We start from the raw sequence: 20580 nt of genomic DNA on the forward strand, positions 1-20580 counted from the left end.
ACCGTTAACCTTTTCACTAACTGTGCCTCATCTTGACGGCTAACGGTTTTTCACTATTTCGCAAAGGTTAATCCGCTTACATCTTCGGGCCACGAAACAACGTGAAGCATTGGATCAGTCTTGAGATGACCATCTTTTAAGCGAGACCTTTATTTAGACATTGCTTACCTCGCTTACTCACTGGTTAACAAATGCCATGTGACACTCGACCATTAGCCCTGGAAAACTCTTTGGGTTTAGTTCAGAGTCAACCACGTGTCTTATTTCCTACATAACCACCGGTTACACCTTGGCGGGCCCTTAATCACCTTTTGAAACTACGTGTCAATCGACACATCACCATCAAGCTTTTTAAGAAGTAGCAGTTGTCACTCCAGGTCATGCCGGGAAGAACCTCTCTTTCTCTTTCGCCATTTTGCAGGCCTTAATCCTCGGTTGATTTGCAACCACGAAGCAACGAGAACCCTTGGATCAAAATAGAGTTGATCTCCTTTCATATTTATGCTTTATCTATTCTTCGGGCCCACTAGCTCTTTCGCCATTTCGCAGGCCTTAAAACACTAGCACCTTGCCTTCACGAATTCACGTGAGCTGTTAGATCATATCAAACTTGCCTGATGCTTAACAACCTACTTGAATCCGGCCTACGTGGGTCGTCTGACTCAACTTTATCCACCTGGTGTCTAGTCATTCCCGAACTGACATGTCAACTTTTTATTCGCTGAGAAGAAACATCAGGATCCACTGTATCCTTGCCACCTGTATTTGCCAAGTCACTTCTTATCCTGCAACATGACTCATCTTCTTGGACCCACCCATTAGTCCTTAAATCCAATTCGCTGACCACTTTGATTTTTGGCCATGTGTCATTATCTTACTTGCCATCTCAACTAGCTGGACTGCTTGCTTGGAACGCCATGTCATTTCTCTATTTCGTGAAAGCTATCTTTCGAGTATCTTTCTCCTATGAAACTGCGCTAGCCGTTAGATCTTTGAGAACCTGCGCATCCTTTATGCTTCTTATAAACCTCTTTTGCCTGGGCCAAAAACCTTTCGCTGTTTCGCAGGGCATAACATGTGAGCATCTATCAGCCACGAAACAACGCGAGCCGTCGATTTCTTTTGAACTTGATCGCCTTTTAGCCGTGGAAAAGTCTTCACCACTAGGTCCCGTCTAACCTTTTCGCCATTTCACGAAAGGTAATTTACTCGCTCATTTTGGCTGCGAATCAACGCCAGCCATTAGATCTTGAGCGAGATGGAGTCTCGTTAAACTTGATCTAATGCACACAGTTGAACATGCTTTTCCTTTCTCTATTTCACATAGCTTAACACACCCACAACTTCGCTTAACGAAATGGCGAAAGTTGTAGATTCATTTGGAAGTTGTGCGACACTTACCGGACCCGACAACATTAGAAGGAAAAAGACACAAGGCATAGATTTTTTATGATTATTTAACAGCCGCCTAGGTAGATAACAAGGGGGGACACTTCACACGACCCCAAGACCCATTACTTAAGTGAATAAAGTAACACAGGAATAGAAACCAGAGGGTTTTGATCAGACATTTGAGCGATTTAAAACTAAAACCCTTAACCCTTAAAGACCTAACACAGATTTGAGGCTGTTAATAGCATACCTGACTCAAAATTTCAAAAACCTAGGCAATCATGGGAAAAGAAAACCTATTTCTTAAATACTGATAACACCATCTACCTTACCTTTCCCTTTATCTCTATCCTTTTGATATACTTTGATAATTTTTGGTCTGAGTAATTCTTCCTGTTTTTCTTTTTCCACAAGGAATATATCCCATGCATCTATTGTTTCCTCAGAGACTTCCTTTACTCTACCTGCCATCAGTGCTACATGCTGGTGAGAATTGGAAAATACTTTCCGGTTTGCTTCACTGATTAGTTTTTCTATTTCATCAGTTGAGTTGACTGGATGTACAACAAGTAATTTTTCAATCTTAATTTTCTTGTCCAACTCAACGATGGCTAATCTTATAGCTTCAAGTCTCCTATACAGATCATTTGGAATTTCATCAACAACTTCCATTAAGAATTTCTTGTATATATCTAAGTGTAAAATTACACCATTCTCTATGCTTTCCTTATCATCAGCTGATAGTGTATTGTATATTTTGTTGATGTTCTTCAGCTTACCATCCTCCGTAATTTCACTAAGAAGTTTGTCTGTTGGAGCGATATCTTGTTTTATCTTCTTCTTCTTAGGAGTCATTTTCTTTGCCGGAGGCCTTACTGCCTGTTGTTTTTGTCTTGTCCTTTTTGGTGTAGGAGAAGGTACCGGTGAGGGTTTTCTTTTCCTTTCAACCCTTTTAAATACTATCAGTATATCACTCTCAGAAAAAGTTCCAACCGGTGAAAGATGAGTTTCCGGTTGAGGTGCTTCCAACTCACTTTCACTTATACTAGTTTGTCTCAAAATATCTTCCTTGATTTCCTTTGCCTATCGGGTTCCTTTCCTTACGGTTGCTTCAACCTTCTTAACCCTTTTCCTTGATTGAATTCCACTTTCTATTGTTTCAACATTTCCAAAAACTTCTTTAGTAGGTTCCTTGGGTGCTTTAAGGAGGGCTTTTGCATAAGTTTCAATGATATTGTCATCTGTTTCATAGCCCATTTCAGTTACCCAGATAGTTTTAGGGACAACTGCCTCCATCTAGATTTCATCTTTCTTGATCACAAAACAAATTTCCTTTTGATATTTATCCACAATAGCTTGTGACAGTCTTAGTCTACTTTTCATTAGAGTCTTCAATGCTTGAAAATTTTCGTTTAGGTTTTTCTCCTGGTTCTCTCCCATATTGTTCAATAGATCTAATAGTTGTTTTCCTACTGGAATGTCAAAGCCAAAATCTCTAGCACCAATACTGGGTACTTGTTTGGTTATGTACAACATCAAACAAACAAGTAAGTTTCCAAATCTAAATGTTCCTTTCTTATCTCTTTTAATCTTTCCTAGATTGTCTATCAACTCATCTTTAAGCCATTCACATATATCTATTCTTGCATTATCATTGACCATATCATAGGCACTCTTGATACATAGGCTAGAAATCGAGTTTAACCTATTTGCATGTGTAGCCTTATAACCTAAGATCATACTGATAACTCTTATATTTATATCTTTTACATTGTTTACCTTTAGAGATCTTTTATCAAATATTGCACCGGTTAGGTTTATCATTGTGTCATTTGAGACCACCTTTATTTTGTTAGGTTTGTTACCGGTGGAAGGTAACCCTATTACAACTTTTACTACTTCTTTTGTGATTTTATGAATTGAATCCAACCAGAAAAATTCACCATGGAATCTACTTAACACAATCGTTATGATATCCTTGGGAAAATCTGAGATACTAAGGATTTCAGTAAAACCTAGGTTTTCCACTATTTTATGTTCCGGCTTGACATTTCCAGATTCATCACAAATCAAAGTCTTATACATATTCTTAATCTCATCATCACCTAATTCCTCAATATGACAATGTATATACATCCTAGGGTCTTCAACATATACTACTCCCTTAAGGATTTGAGAAAATGCAACTATGCTATCATCTTTCTTTGCAATTGTAGGGACAAGCTTGAATACAGGTCTAGGGCTCTTAACAACTTCAACAACAGTAGGGTTTGCAATAAATTCAGGAGTGGATGAAGATGCCATCACTATAAATACCTCAATCTACCTTAAGGATGAATGATTTGATGGATTGCTTCACTTCTTCGCTTAGAATGCCTTCACTCGGGAATTTTCACACTCTCGAAGATTTGGATGCTCGGTGAATGAAAAAGAAGCCAAAACACTTGATTTATAATGTTATTTTCTCCAACTACCACATTTAATTCTCGCTGGTTTTGTCACAACTCAACTCATCTGCCGGTATAGAATTAATTTCAACTTCTCACCATCAACCGAGGGAATAATAGCATGTTTTTCATTTTGTTGCTAAACCCCCAAAATAGTTTTCTTCAGTTAGATGAAGAGACTCCTATCGGTGGAATGTTACTCTGTTCTTCCGGTGGAGGAGTATTCCCATCAATATTCTGATCTGACTTTCTGCTCCATTGTTTTGAGAATTCTTGCTTTACCTCTTCAACCTTTTCTTTACCTTTCAAACTAGGACCTTTGTTATTTGCCGGTGAGGACTTGCTTCTACAAAATTTAGCAATATGTCCAATCTTGTTACAGGCATAACATGTCACATTATTTTTCTGAATAGCTTTCCCATATCCTATGTCGGTATGTGTTCTACATTGATTAGATAAGTGTTCAAATCTTCCACAAATATAACATCTTACATTCATTCTGCAATTTTCTGAATTATGACCAACTTTGTTGCATTTGGAACATTAACCGGTGGGTGTATTAGTGTTATGATAATTTCTAGATCTACACTGATTTTCTCTATGACCATACTTGTTACAGTTAAAGCATTTGCCATTAAATTTGTAAGTAGTAGGTTGCCTTATTGGTTTGCTATGATCATGATTGTTTGCAGTACCAGAGCTTTCACCAACTTTAAAGCCAAGGCCATTTGTATCACCATTAGGTTTCTGATTCTTCAACATGTCACCAAGTTCTTCTGAAATTTTCTTGAATTTCTCCTTGTGTTGATTTGCAGCAGTCAGTTCATTCTCCAAGATTCCTTTATGTCTTATGAGTTCAGTTCTGTCATTTTGTGTGTGCATTAGATCTGTCTTCAACATATCATTTTCATGACTGAGTCTTATGTTTTCATTTCCAGCATCATTTAATCTTCTAACCAAGTCTTCTTCATTCTTCTTTCTATCTTCAATTTCTTTACAAAATCTCATAGTCATATCCTGCATCTCATTCTTTGTTGTACTGATTTCTTGTCTTAGCTTGTTTACCAAATCGTTAAGAGTTTCTTTTTCATTTTCCTCATTCTGCATCTTTTCACAAAGCTTTCTTCTGTTGTTCCTTGCAATAGTAATTTTTTTTTGAAGTGCTTGAATAATATCCTGACCAGCCTTTAGATCATCTTCAAGTTTGATATTCTTCACCTTTTCTGCATTATAGTCTGTAAGAGCAATTTCCAATTGTTTTCTCAAGTTTTCCATTTCTACCGGTGTCAAGATCTTCCTCAAGTTGTTAGGCTTTTGAAAATAGAGGACCAGGCTCTGATACCAATTTTTAGGATTCTGAAATATACTGAGAGGGTGGGGTGAATCATTATCTAACCGGTATATAAATTTACTTTACTTAAAACATGAAAAGCATATTAAAACCGTGTACCGGTAAACTAGAAATAATGCAGTAACTAAGAACAATAACAAAAATATGAGAAGCACACCATAACACAATATTTTAATGAGGAAACATGGTGTGGGAAAGACCTCGGTGGGATTTGTAACCCACAAGGGAATATTACTTTTATAATAGGGGCCTGCACATGCAGGAAGGCCAAGTGCCTAGAGCTCACTGCTCAATTACAAAAGAAGTCACACTGACTTACAAAAATGGATTATACTAATCCAATGTCTTGTACTGCTTCAGATTAGCATTTTCTATGCCAGATCCAGTACCGGTTTAAGCTTTTCTATATACATAAACCCTTAACCAGTAATTCACATATTAGGTCTGCATAATTTTGCATCCTATCTCATCTCTTCTCTACTCTACAAAATGATCTACAATGATCTCATACATATATGAGTCATATTACAATCATCCATGTCAGCTTACAAAAGATTTTACAATTAATTACAAAATACAAATACACAGAATTTCTTTTGGCTAGGGTGCTGGTGTTCTTCCTTTTTGCTGCCGCTGTTCTGCGTGCCGGTGTAGAGTCTGCTGGTGCTGGTGCTTGCCGGTATCATATGATTGCAAGGTTGCCATCAATGACAAAAGATTCAATCACCTACAATTTCTCATTCGAGTATGCATTTGCCAATATTTTTTTTATTGAAATAAGATGATAATGAAATGAGAATTCAAATGCAATGAAATGATTTACATTACCTTATTTATGTAAATGCAATTGAATGATCAATATTGATTTTATTAAAAAATTGGGGATCATCATTGTTGATGAGAAATTGAATCCAAGTGAATGAAGGAACATGTGAACATGGATGAAGGTGAGAACATGGTTTAGGTAGAGTTGTTTTAGCTCTTGGACTTCGTTATAATAGATGGAATCTCACACACCACTTTACAATTTTTATGTGTATCTGTTACATGATTTGATTTTGTGATTGAATCAAATCTGAATTTGCATAAGTGATTGTGAAATGATATGTCTTATTTCAAAGCAAGACTCATATTCAAATATTAGGTTAAATATGGATATTGATAATAGATTTATACGTTCTTTGTGTGCAAATATGTGTAATTGGATGAAATATCGTACATATCTATTCACTTTTGTATTTTGAAAATGGTTCACATTAATATATATATATATATATATCTGTGTGTGTGTGTGTGTGTGTGTATGAGTTCAAATATCAATTCGATCATATACATGTATATAATTATAATATATATATCTAATTATAATGAAAATAAATAACTTTACTTCATGAATATTTAAATAATTAAGTATACACACACACACTATTCGCATATATGCAGAGCATGATGACATGATGATATTGTATGTTGTCATTGATGTCAATATGCTAAAGTATGAACTAGTATGGTGTAGTAAGCAAACTGACAAGAGAACCAGTATGATGATGTAAATTGGTATTTGTGAAATAGTGAAGCGGTATGATTGTTCAAGGTGAACCGACGTGTTGAGATGAGAACTGGTAAATGAAAGTTTTACATTGAGGTTTCATTTGGCATGACTACCGGTTAGTAGCCTTAGCTTTAGGGTTTCCGGTTGATGCATTCCAAGCCTGTGTGACTCAACCGATGATATCTTGTGATAAGTTAGCATTGTAATAAAGATCAGATAAGTGTTGCCACATTAGCCTTGTGCACGTGAAGGATTTCCTTGAGGATCTTGAAGGAAGATTGATCCTATCTACCTTGGGAATGTGCGAAGTCTCTGTAAGTGGTGGAGAGCGCGTGATAGGTTATCAGCTTCCTGAAGTGGCAAAGAATGAACGTTGGGGAACATCTTGAGATCTATTCAAGATTGTTGTATTCGATGCAGTGTGATTAACGGACAAGATTGAACCGACTGGATTGTAAAACCTAAATGTTTAGGGTTTAGGGTTTATGCTACTGACCTATTTGTTTCCTATGAGGTCGATGATGTTTTTCATTTTGAAGTTGTTGGAAAATGATATGTGTGTATCCCAGTGAGTGATACTTGATTCTTGCCAAACCAGAGAAGTGTGTTGATACCTGCAGAGTGTGATTGCAGAAGAAGAGGAGCTTAAGTGGATCTACCTTGGCATTGAGTGTTGTTATCAGATCAGTGTATTACTTGTTGACTTCTAACCATTTCAGTAGTTGGAAAATCCCTTAACCGGGTAGCTTTAACATGGTGACTCAACTTAATAAGATCTTCAAATCCTCTTGCGAGGTAACCTTTAATAGGGTTCTAACCTTTAATCGGGTATTTAGCCATCCCTTAACCAGGTGATCCCTAGCAGGATCGGTTCCTAGAAGAACCTATTGTAAAAGTATCTAATTAGACTAGGCTCCTAACAGAGAGAACTTCAAAAGAGTTCAAGAACAACTTGTGAGTATTCATCCCCACCGTGGTTTTTCCTAGTTGGGTTTCCACGTGAAAAATCAGTGTGTCATGTGTGATGCCTTTCATGTGATGGTTTAGTGTTCTATGTTAAAATGGTAAAATATGTTGAACTAATAGTCATTATATTTTTGATGATAGATTACTTGTTTATGCATAAGGGTGAAGAGGAAATGAGGTATTAGATTGTATGGAAAGCTAAGTGTTATTAGTTTATGTCTTTGACATTCTTACTGTGTTTTACCGATAGTAATCTGGTTTAGACCGGTGTTAGTGCTTGCCAGTCAAGGTGCACTGTTTGTAGTCAAACTGGTTGAGGAAAAGTGTTTTTGCCTGTATTGATTGAACCCCCCTCTTAGTACCGGTTTGGTACTAACTGTTCATCATTTATTCATCAATTGGTATCAAAGCATCTTCCAGGTCCTTTGTGTTGTAATCTTAACCGTTTGAGGAAAAGATCCTACTCTAATGGTGAAGAGGGAAGGTCCAAAGTTCAACAGAGACAACTTTAAAATATGGAAGGACAAAATGAAGATATACATCAAAAGCATGGGTGCTCAACACTGGATCTATGTTGAGAATGCTTATGTTATCCCTACCGGTACTCTCACCGCTGATCAAAAGAGAGAGATTCAGGAGAATGGGCAAGTCATGGAAGCCCTAATCAATAGTCTATCTAACATTGAGTTTATTGATGTTCAGGATAGAGACAATCCCAATGAAGTATGGGATGCTCTTGAGAATATCTATGGCAGAGATAAACATGTGAAACAAGCTAAGGAAGAGAGCCTTAAGGGAAAGTTTCAAGACATGCAGATGGTTGAAGGAGAGACCATTCAACAATATGGAATAAGAATCAAAACTATTTTTAGAGACATCAAGTGTGCAGGAGGCAAAATAGATGACTCCACTGTTGTTAGCAAAGTCTTGAGATCCTTATTATCGGTCTATGCAATAAGGGTTGTTGCTATTTAGGAATTGAGGTCTATAGACAAGACAAAGGTATCCCTAGACTCCATCATTGCTAAGTTGACAACTTATGAGCTAAATAATTATGATGGCAGTATTTAGAAGACTGAATCAGCCTTTAGAGCATCTGTTGTACCATCAAGGGCAAAGAAGCTAGTACTAGTGGTGAACCAAGACAAAGTAGAGAAATGGATGATGAGGAGATCCTGATGAAATTTGAAGCTCTTCTTGCCAAGAGAATTCCAAAGGGAACCGGTAAATATAGAGGTAAGCTCCTTTTGAAATGCTTTTCTTGCAATAGGATAGGACACATTGCTGTAAACTCTCTTAATGGTGATAATAAGGACAAACCGGAAAAGTTCAAGAAGTTCAAAGGAGGAAACCAAAGAAACTGTTTTGTAGTAGTTGATGAAGGTGTCACTGATGAGGAATCAAAAGATGAATAAAGTGAAGACATTGTGTTTGTAGCAGTTAAGAAAGATGTGTTAGACAAGAAGACTCTTTTATCGCGCTTTGATAATTCGAATGAGTGGTTATTGACAGTGGCTGTTCTCACCATATGACTAGTGACTAGAGTTAGTTTTTATCTCTGGAAGAGTATGATGGTGTGTGGTTCGTTTTGGTAATGATGCACCATGTATGGTAAAAGGTAGAGGGTCCATCTCTCTAAATGGAAAAAGTAGTGCTGATAATGTGTATTGGGTAGAAGGTCTCAGACACAACCTTTTGAGTGTTGCTTAGCTGAATGATAATGGACTCACTTTGGAATTCAAAAATGGAGTGTGCCAAATCAAAGGAAAGAATGGTGAACTGATGACCACTGGTATGCAGACCAAAGGTAACCTATTTCAGCTGAATGCAAATATCAGTACATGTCTTATGGCTAAGTTTGATGTTAGTAGGATATGGAATAAGAGACTCTGCCATGTAAATTTTGACATTATTGTGAAGGCCAGTAAGATCAGGACAGTTAGAGGGGATTGCCTATGCTGAGAAAACTGGAGAATCCTTTGTGGAGAGAGTGTTAATTGGGGAAAATGTGTTCCTCAACCTTCAAAGGTAAATCTTTCATTGCAGACAATTTACTTGATCTTGTGCATACTGATTTGTGTGGTCCTATGAAAACTAGGAGTGTGCAGGGAGAGGTATTTTATGGTTTTTACTGATGATTGCTCAAGAATGATGTGGGTCACATTCTTGGAGGACAAGTCTGAAGCCTTTGGAAAGTTCATAGCCTTCAGAGCACTGGTAGAAAGAGAAAGCGGTAAGAGAATCAAATGCCTTAGAACTGATCAAGGAGGAAAATTCACTTCCGATGAATTCAACAAATACTGTGAATGACATCAAGAGGCAATTGTCTGCTCCCCGGACTCGACAACAGAATGGCCTAGTAGACAGGAACAACTAGACTATTGTTGAAGCAGCTAGATCTATGTTGATCCAAGGAAAAGTTTCTCACACCTTTTGGAGAAAAGCTGTGAGCATTGCAGTCTACACAATGAACCGGGTACTCATAAAAAAGGGTAAGGATAAAACACCTTATAAGTATTGGACCGGTAAGACACCAGTGGTAAGCTACTTTAGAGTGTTTGGTAGCAAATGTTATATCAAGAAGAGTGAACATCAGAGCAAGTTTGATGTTAAATGTGATGAGGGAATATTCGTAGGGTATTCCACCAAGAGTAAAGCTCTCAAATGTTTCAACAATAGGACTCAGAGAATTGTTGAAAGCATCAATGTTAGAGTTGATGAAACTTCTAAGAAACTTGAGAAAATCGACAGTGAGCAAGTAGGAGATGAACCGGTAGTAACCTTTTGGGAACCGGTTGCAAAACAACCTAGCACCAGTAGTAGTGCTCCTACACTGGTAGATGCCGATGCTGGTGAAGATGAGGATGAAAAAGAAAAGCAAGAGGAAACAACTAAGATCACAACTAGGTATGTAAAACTGAATTATTATCCAAAGCAGATCATAGGAGACAAGGATACAGGAATTCTTACAAGAAGAAAGGTCAGAGAAAACTCTTGCATGATCTCTGAATTTGAGCCTAAAACATTCAAAGAGGCACATAAATATGAAGACTGGATCAAGGAAATGGAAGAGGAATTTGACCAGATAGAAAAGAATGGTACATGGTCTTTGGTACACAGATCTGAGCATAAAAATGTCATAGGTACCAAATGGGTTTTTAGAAATAAGTTGAATGAAGATGGCTCAGTGGTTAGAAATAAAGCTAGACTGGTGTGCAAAGGATATGCCCAAGAAAAAGGATAAGACTATGGAGAAACCTTTGCTCCAGTAGCTAGATTGGAAGGAGTTCATATACTTCTTGCATATGCAGCCTTCAAGGGATTCAAATTATACTAAATGGACGCAAAATATGCATTCCTAAATAAAATACTAGAAGAGGAGGTGTATATAGAGAAACCAGATGGGTTTTCCCTATCAAAAGATAGTGACATGGTGTGTAGGCTACATAAAGCCTTGTATGGACTAAAGCAGACACCTAGAGCGTGGTATGAATGCTTGCACTCTCATCTTATGAAGATTGGATTTGAAAGAACAAGTGAAGATAACAATATCTAATTGAAATAAGAAGGGGATCCAATTCTAATCTGTGAGGTATTTTTTGATGACATAATTTTTGGAGGAGATGACAAGATGATTCATGATTTTGGAGATGAGATGAAAAAGGAATTCAAGATGTCACTAATAGGGGAGATTAAGTTCTTCATTGGACTATAGATTCAACAAATGAAAGATGAAATCTTTATCACTCAGTCCAAGTATGTCAAAGAGGTATTGAAGACCTTTGGCATGGAAGACAACAAACCGGTTGGTACACCGATGGTGACCGGTTGTAAATTATCAAAAGAGGATGACTTAGTGTTGGTAAATGAGAAAGAATACCGATAAATGATTGGTAAATTGCACTATGTATTACATAGTAGACAGGACATTGCACATGCAATGGGCATTACTGCATGGTTCCATAAAAGCCCAAGAGAATCCCATTTAGTAGTAGTCAAGCGGATTTTGAGACATCTGAAGGGAACTATTGACTATGGATTATGGTATCCATACAATAACGATTTTAACCTGAAAGTGTTTACAGATGCTCACTGGGCTGGTAATGTGGACGACCAGAAGAGCAGAACTGATGGTGCATTCTTTCTTGGTGGTAGACTAGTGTCATGGATGAGTAAGAAGCAGAGCTGTATCTCTTAGTCTACAACAGAAGTGGAGTATGTTGGAGCATTTATAAACTGTACCTAGACAATCTGGATGAAGCATATATTAAATGGCTTCAAATTTCCTATATTTGAACCGGTAAGTGTACTTTGTGACAACATAAGTGCAATTAACATCTCCAAGAATCTGGTTTTACATGCTAAAACCAAGCACTTCGAGCTCAAGTATCATTTCTTGAGGGAAAAGGTTCATAACAAAAAAGTTGTACTGGAACATGTTTCCAGTAAGGAGCAGTTAGCAGATATATTCACCAAGCCTCTACCGAAGACTACCTTTACCTATTTGAGAGGTGAATTAGGGGTGCTGCCCCTTTAAGAGGTGAACTAAAGGTGTGTGCTCCACATCAGTCAGGACTTACATTGATATATCTTTCTTAGGATTGGTGTGTTGAAGGATGCTACTCATTAGGGGGAGCAACATAGTGGAACATAGATGTGTATGCCTCCACTTTGCAATTGTTGTCAAAGGGGGAGAAGATGTGAAGCAAAGAAGATATCTATAGTATTGGGGAGAAGATGTGATGTAGAGATATGGCTCCAACAACTTGAAAATGCTCCAAGTTGCACACTTGCTCAACTGGCAACCCAATCCCTTTCAAAAGAGATTTTCCCAACCAGACCTCACACCTTGACAAGCAATAGATAAATCTCTCATTTTAATTGTTTTCATCCCCATAATCCCCCACTGAGATATTTTACAAAGGCTATCAACTTTGGTTTGTCAACCCCACAGGCAAAGTGCCCAAAAGTTGCTCAAATAGCTCACACCCCTCCAAAATGGTTCTACAAGTCCAAAAAGACTCAAATCAAGTTTATTAGGATCCAAACACCTAAAATGATGGTAAACAACCCTCAGATTGGGTTGATCAAGTCTCAAAGGGGTCAAAGTAGGAAAACACTTTTTCCAAAAGGGTTTGATCGGGAACCTCCTACAAATACCATTTCTAGTAAACCCTCAACTAGGCTAAATGGGGCTAAATGAGCACTTTAACAAAGGAACTACCCTCCAAACCTGCAATTTATCAAGGGAAGAAATTGGAACACCTTAAGGTATCCAAATAATCACCAAATACTAATTTATAGCTTCTATTTTGCATTAAAACTAAAGTTATGCGGAGTGTTCATGAATTTTATTCAATTCCCACAACCAGTCACATAGAGATGCCTGGCCAAATTTAATAAAATCTCACCCAAACTACATCCTTTTGGTCTAAAACCTTTTGGATATTACAATACACTCCAAAATCCTCCATTTCACCAAGTTTTAGAATTTTCCCATTGTGAATTTGGAAGAAATGGGAAATTGAAGTTGAAACCCTAGGAAAGGGCACTTTCATGGGTTGTTTGGATCTGTTACAACTTTTCTTCCTCAATACTCCACTTCAGAACCTCTGGTTGGATTAAAAAGAAAGGTATTTCACCCCTCTAACTCCCCATTAAATAATTTTTCAGTTTGGAGTTCGTGAAATACTGTACCAACCAAAAGAACAACAAATTTTCTGGAAAAATACAGTTTTTTTATTGATTTCAAATATCAAGTTTACAAATTCTACCCACAACAACCCCCACACGAGTTTGTTGAGGAATTTTATAGTTTTCCCAACATGTTAAAACTAATTTTAGATGGTTATGAACATTGGACAACCAATTACAACAACTTTTTGAAAAGTTGCTTTACAAATTGACAACTTTGTCAATTTTTGACAGTTTTTGACAATTTTTGCATTTTGCCATTCAAACTAATTTTATCATCAACCTAGGGACCTAAGCACATTTAAATGGATCTAAATAGACCAGAAAAAATTTGAATCCCGAATTCTACTCATCCTAAGTCTATTTGACCATAGTTGACCATAGAGTTTATAATGCACCATAGGCCACTAGGCCTTACAAAATGGACAATTAAGACCTTATTACAAAACAAAACATAAACAAATGATTATTTGATCCTTCTCAACACCTTGATATAAGTAAAATGAAGTTTTCAATAAATAAATTATGAAATTGAGGCTTGTGCCCTTGCACCATACTCCCGGGGTGGGATGATCTTTTTTCCACATGAGATAAGTTGGTCCAATGAAGTGCCATGCTTCAGAATTTCTGCCTCATCCATCCATACTGCCTCTTCAATAGGTTGTCCTACCAATTTCACAAGGTATTGTTTGTGTTCTTTATTTTTGGTCTTCTTAATGTCCCTTTCATCAATGATCTTTTCAGGCTTCTTTGGTGCATGAGGAGGTATATCAACAATGTCCTCTTGAATCTTGTCCACATGAAAGTATGTACCTACAAAAACATGCCCTTTAGGGTGTTAGATCATATACATTAAATATAGGAGAAATACCAAGGTTAGAGGGAAGAGATATCTCATAGGCATTCAACCCATGTTTCTTCAAAACCTTGTAAGGACCCACTTTCTTCATGAGTAACTTTGTATGCTTCCCCTTTGGAAATCTTTCTTTTCTTAGGTACACCCACACCATATCACCAATCTGAAATTGTACATCCCTCCTCTTCTTATTAGCAAGTTCTTTGTACTTTTGTGAACTCTTTTGGAGGGCTAGCCTTACTTGATCATGCACTTCCTTCATGCTATCAACAAATTGTTCACCATGAGCACTTGTTTGCCCATCATGTGGAAGGTCTCTCAACTCCAAGATGCCTCTTAGATTCTGCCCATACACAATTTGAAATGGACTCCTTCTTGTACTCCTATTCACAGAATCATTGAATGCAAATTCAACTTGTGGAAGTACAACATCCCACTTCTCTCCATATTGCTTTGTCAAGCATCTCAATAGGTTTCCCAAGGACCTATTCACAACTTCAATTTGCCCATCTATTTGTGGATAGTAGGCTGAAGTAAAGTTCAAGTTTGTTCCCAACCTCTTCCATAAGGTTCTCCAAAAATGGCCAATGAATTTCACATCCCTATCAAACACAATTGTTAGAGGAAGTCCATGTATCCTCACAATCTCTTTGAAAAACAAATTTACTACATAGGTTGCATCACTTGTACTCTTACATGGCAAGAAATGTGCCATCTTGTTGAACCTATCTACAACAACAAAGATGCTATCAAAGCCTTTTTGAGTCCTAGGCAATCCCATTACGAAATCCATACTACAACTTTCCCAAGGCCTTGTAGGTACGGGTAATGGTTGATACAAACCTGTATTAGTGGAAGTACCTTTGGCCTTTTGACAAATAGTGCATGTTTCAACAAATCTTCTTACATCACTTTGCATCTTGGGCCATAAATAATGTCTTCTTACCTGCTCAAGGGTTTTATCCAACCCAAAATTTCCACTCATGCTTCCACAATGCTTTTCTTTCACAATATTCTCCCTCATTGAACACCTAAGAATACATAGTTGATGTCCTCTAAACAATAAACCATCTTGGATCAAGTAATCAACATATTCAACATGGAATGCTTCAAAAAAATAAGAACAAACTTTATAAATTTCATGAAAGTCTTCATCACCTTCATACATACCTTTGAAGGAGTCAATCCCCACACTTTGCAACTTAACCTCTTGCACTGTCAAGGATCTTCTACTCAAGGGATCTGCCACCTTGTTTGCAACTCCCTTTTTGTGTTTGATTGTAAAGGTATATGCTTGGATAGATTCTACCCATTTCATATGCTTGTGACTCAACTTCTCCTGGCTATTCAAGAAGCTAAGTGCTTGATTGTCAGTAAAAACAACAAATTATTTTCGAAGGGGATAATGCCTCACTTTTCCAAGGCTTGAAATAAGGCATACATTTCCAAATCATATGAGGAATACTTCCTCTTTGCCTCATTGAGTTTCTCACTAAAAAATGCAATGGGCCTACCCTCTTGGCTCAAAACAGCCCCTATTGCAACATTAGATGCATCACACTCAATTGTACAAACTTTTTGGAAATCTGGAAAAGCAAGTATAGGTTGCTTTTCTATCTTTTGTTTGAGATTTTGAAAAGCCTCCCCAGCCTCCTTGGTCGATACAAACTTGCACTTCTGCCTCCCTTTGATTGTTTCTAGGATAGGTGCACAAACTTGGCTAAAACCTCTTATAAACTTCCTGTAAAAGGAAGCCAAGCCATGGAAGCTTCTAACTTCAGTCATTGACCTTAGAGAAGGCCAATTCAAGATGCACTCCACCTTCTCAAGATCCATCTTGATGCTTCCACCTAAAATTATGAAACCAAGATACACCAATTCTTCCTGCATAAAAGACACTTGTCCACATTGATTAGGAGCTTTTCTTCTTGCAATCTCTTAAGGACCAAATTCAAATTCTACATAGGTTCATCTCTATTCTTATGGAAAATAAGAATATTATCCAAACAAACAATAACAAATTTACCAAGGAAAGGTTTTAGAACTTCATTCACGAGTCTCATGAATGTACTAGGTGCATTGGACAAGCGAAATGACATCACTCTCCACTCATAAAGGCCTTCATTAGTCTTAAAGTTTGTCTTCCATTCATCTCTAGCCCTTATTCTGATTTGATGGTACCCACTCTTCAAATCTACCTTTGAATACCACCTTGCATCCCCTAGATGATCTAACAAGTCCTCAATCCTAGGCATAGGGAACCTATACCTGATAGTGAGCCTGTTAATGGCCCTTGAGTCCATACATAACCTCCAAGTACCTTCTTTCTTAGGTGCTAGCATGGATGGAATAGCACATAGACTCATACTTTTAGTAATCAAACCCTTATCTAAGAGTTCCTAGATTTGTCTTGCCATTTCCTCATTTTGTTGGGGTGTTAACTTATAAGCAACTTTATTTGGGAGTGTATCCCCTAGTATTAGATGAATATTATGGCTAATCTCTCTGATTGGAGGTAGGGTATCAAGCAACTCTTTGGTTACAATGTCCTTATAGGTCTCAAGCAAATCTGTCACCTCTTTTGGTCCTAACCTTCTAGGTTCTTCCTTTTTCTTGTGTACCTTTCTCTCTTCCTATTTTGGCAATACAACCAAAGCATAAGGAGGAGTATCCTCCTTCATAAAACATTCTAAAAACTCTTTCTCTCTTACAAACCAAATCTTAGAGTCTTTTTCTTCTTGACCATTATCAGGGAGGGGTAGTAGTGTTACCTTTTCACCTTTATACCAGATGGTGTATGTGTTCTTCTCACCATCATGTTTTGACTTCATGTCATATTGCCATGGCCTTCCAAGCAGCAAATGGCATGCATCCATGGGTACAATGTCCAAAAGTACCTTGTCCTTGTACTTGCCAATAGAAAACTCCACCCATGCTTGTTCTTCAATGATGGTTTGCTTCCCCTTTGTGAGCCATGATACCTTGTAGGGTCTTGGATGTTTAATCCTCTTCAATTTCAGTTTCTCTACTACCTCAATGGACAACAAATTATTAGTAGAACCTGAATGAATCACCATACTACATACTTCGTCACCACTTATACAAGTAGTTCTGAAAAGTGCCTTCCTTTGGGGTGGCTCTGGTGGACTAGGTGCTTTGATCAATGTCATTCTAATCATCACAATCTCTACTTGTTCAGGGTACACAAAGGATGCATGAGAGTGAACACTATGTGTGTCCTCATCTCTCACCGAATTTTCTCTCCTTTCACCTTGTTTGTTTGCATTCTCTAGACATTTGGATGCAACATGGCCCATTTGATGACACCTATAGTATTTTATGCCTTCTAGGCCTCTTCCACCACCTCTTCCTCTAAAGTTTCCTCTCTTTCCTCTGGAAGATCCTCTAGAACTGCCTTCCCCTTGTTCATTCCCTTGAATTGATTCACCAAGGTCTTTGGAACCTTGTGCTCTTCCTTGAGACATATTTCTGCCCCTATTTCCAAAGTCTTTTTACCCTCTCCCTCTTCCACCTTGATCACTCTTCCTCTTGAGTTTTTCTTCAATCTTCAAAGCAAGTTGAAAACATTTTTGGACTGTGGGAGGGCTTCTTAGAATGAGTTCATTTTGTATGGTAACTCTCAACCCTTGCAAGTATCTTGTGGGCTTCACACATTCAGGCTCCACTACATTGGACTTCATCACCAATTTATACAACTCTTGAGTATAATCTGAGACACTCATCTCCTTTTGTCTCAAACTCAATCTCCTCTTATGAAGTTGGACTTCATAATCATCAGGAACATATGCATCCCTGATCAATGCAACCATCTTCTTCCAGGTGGTCACTAGATTCTTCTTCCCCTTCACCCTATCATCTTGAGTGAAATTCCACCATGTAAGAGCTGATCCCTTCAACTTGGACTTAGCAATATTAACTCTCCGAGTTTCAGGTTTGTCTTCAATTTCAAAGAAGCTTGTGAGGGCATCAATCCAATCCACAACAACATCTGGATTAAAGTTTCCATCATAGGAAGGTAGGTTGAACCTAACATCCATGGTCCTTCTCTCCATGGCCTTCAAGGTCTTCACAAGTAGTCTCTAATCAACAAGTACTTATTCTTCCTCATCCTGCTTAAGGGGTTCCTCATCACTCCCCTCTTCAACAACATCAGATTTTCCACCACTTTTCTTACAAAGTTCCCCATTAAGTCTATCAACCTCCTTCTACAAGGAATCGATCTTGTGAACCAAGTTTTGATCCTTCAAAAACTTAACCATCTGTGCATTATTCATCCTTGAGGACAACTCACCCTATTATTCTTCCCTTGACATGGCTAAACTGAAACAATTCTTCTCCTAAGGATCACACTTGCTCTAATACTAATTGATGTAGAGGTATGGTTCCAACAAATTGAAAATGCTCCAAGTTGCTCACTTGCTCAATTGGAAACCCAATCCCTTTTAAAAGATTTTGTCCCAACCAGAACCCACACCTTGACAAGCAACATTTCAATATCTTATTTCAATTGTTTTCATCCCCATAACCCCCCACTGAGACATTTTACAAAGGATATCAACTTTGGTTTGTCAACCCTACTGGCAAAGTGCTCAAATGGCTCACACCCTTCCAAAATGGTTCTACAAGTCCACAAAGACTCAAATCAAGTTTATTAGGATCCAAAAACCTCCAATGATGGTAAACAACCCTTAGATTGGGTTGATCAAGTCTCAAAGGGGTCAAAGTGCAAAATGGCTATTCTAGCCAACTAGCCCTCAAAAGTGACTTTTTGGATTCTCTCCCAAAAAATACAAAGGACAAAGAAATTTTATTTTATATTCACCATTAACAAACTAGGAAAACACTTTTTCTAAAAGGGTTTGATCGGGAATCTCCTACAAATACCATTTCTAGTAAACCCTCAATTAGGCTAAATGGGGCTAAATGAGCACTTTAACAAAGGAACTACCCTCTAAACTTGCAATTTCTCAAGGGAAGAAATTGGAACACCTTGGGGTATCCAAATAATCACCAAATACCAAGTTATAGCTTCTGTTTTACATTAAAACTAATGTTATAGGGATTGTTCATGAATTTTACTCAATTCCCACAACTAGTCACATAGAGATGCTTGGCCAAATTTAATAAAATCTCACCCAAAATGCATCATTTTGGTCTAAAACATTTTGGATATTAAAATAAACTCCCAAATCCTCCATTTCACCAAGTTTTGGAATTTTCCCATGGTGAATTTGGAAGAAATGGGTAATTGAAGTTGAAACCCTAGGAAAGGGCACTTTCATGGGCTGTTTGGATCTGTTACAACTTTTCTCCCTCAATACTCCACTTCAAAACCTCTAGTTGGATTCAAAAGAAAGGAATTTCACCCCTCTAACTCCCCATGAAAGAATTTTTCAGTTTGGAGGTAGTGAAATTCCGTACCAACCAAAAGAACAACAAAATTTTTGGAAAAAATGCAGTTTTTTATTGATTTCAAATATCAAGTTTACAAATTCCAACCACAAAAACCCCCACACAAGTTTGTTGAGGAATTTTATAGATTTAACAACATTTTCAAATTGATTTTAGATGGTTATGAATATTGGACAACCAATTACAACAACTTTTTGAAAAGTTGCTTTACAAATTGACAACTTTGTCAATTTTTGACAATTTTTGCATTTTGCCATTCAAACTAATTTTACCATCGACCTAGGGACCTAAACACATTGAAATGGATCTAAATAGAACAAAAAAACCTTGATTCCCTAATTCTACTCATCCTAAGTCCATTTGACCATAGTTGACCATAGGGTTGATAATGCACCCTAGGCCACTAGGCCTTAGAAAATGGACAATTAGGACCTTATTAGAAAACAAAACATAAAAAAAAGATTCTTTGATCCTTCCCAACACCTTGATATAAGAAACATGAAGTTTTTAACAAATAAATTATGAAATTGAGACTTGTGCCCTTGCACCAAGATGTGAAGCAGAAGTAAAAAGATATCTTTGTATATTGCCATCAATGTAAAAGGGGGAGATTGTTCGCATATGTGCAGAGCATGATGACATGATATTTTATATTGTCATTGATGTCAATATGCTGAAGTATGAACCAGTATGGTGTAGTAAGCAAATTGGCAAGATAACTGGTATGATGATGTAAACCGGTATTTGTGAAAAAGTGAAGCGGTATGATTGTTCAAGGTGAATCGACATGTTGGGATGAGAACTGGTAAATGGAAGTTTTGCATTGGGGTTTCATTTGGCATGACTACCGGTTGATAGTCTTAGCTTCAGGGTTTCTAGTTGATCCATT

The sequence above is a fragment of the Cryptomeria japonica genome, chromosome 10 (genome assembly GCF_030272615.1).
Source record: "Cryptomeria japonica chromosome 10, Sugi_1.0, whole genome shotgun sequence".
In the NCBI taxonomy this organism is placed as follows: domain Eukaryota; kingdom Viridiplantae; phylum Streptophyta; class Pinopsida; order Cupressales; family Cupressaceae; genus Cryptomeria; species Cryptomeria japonica.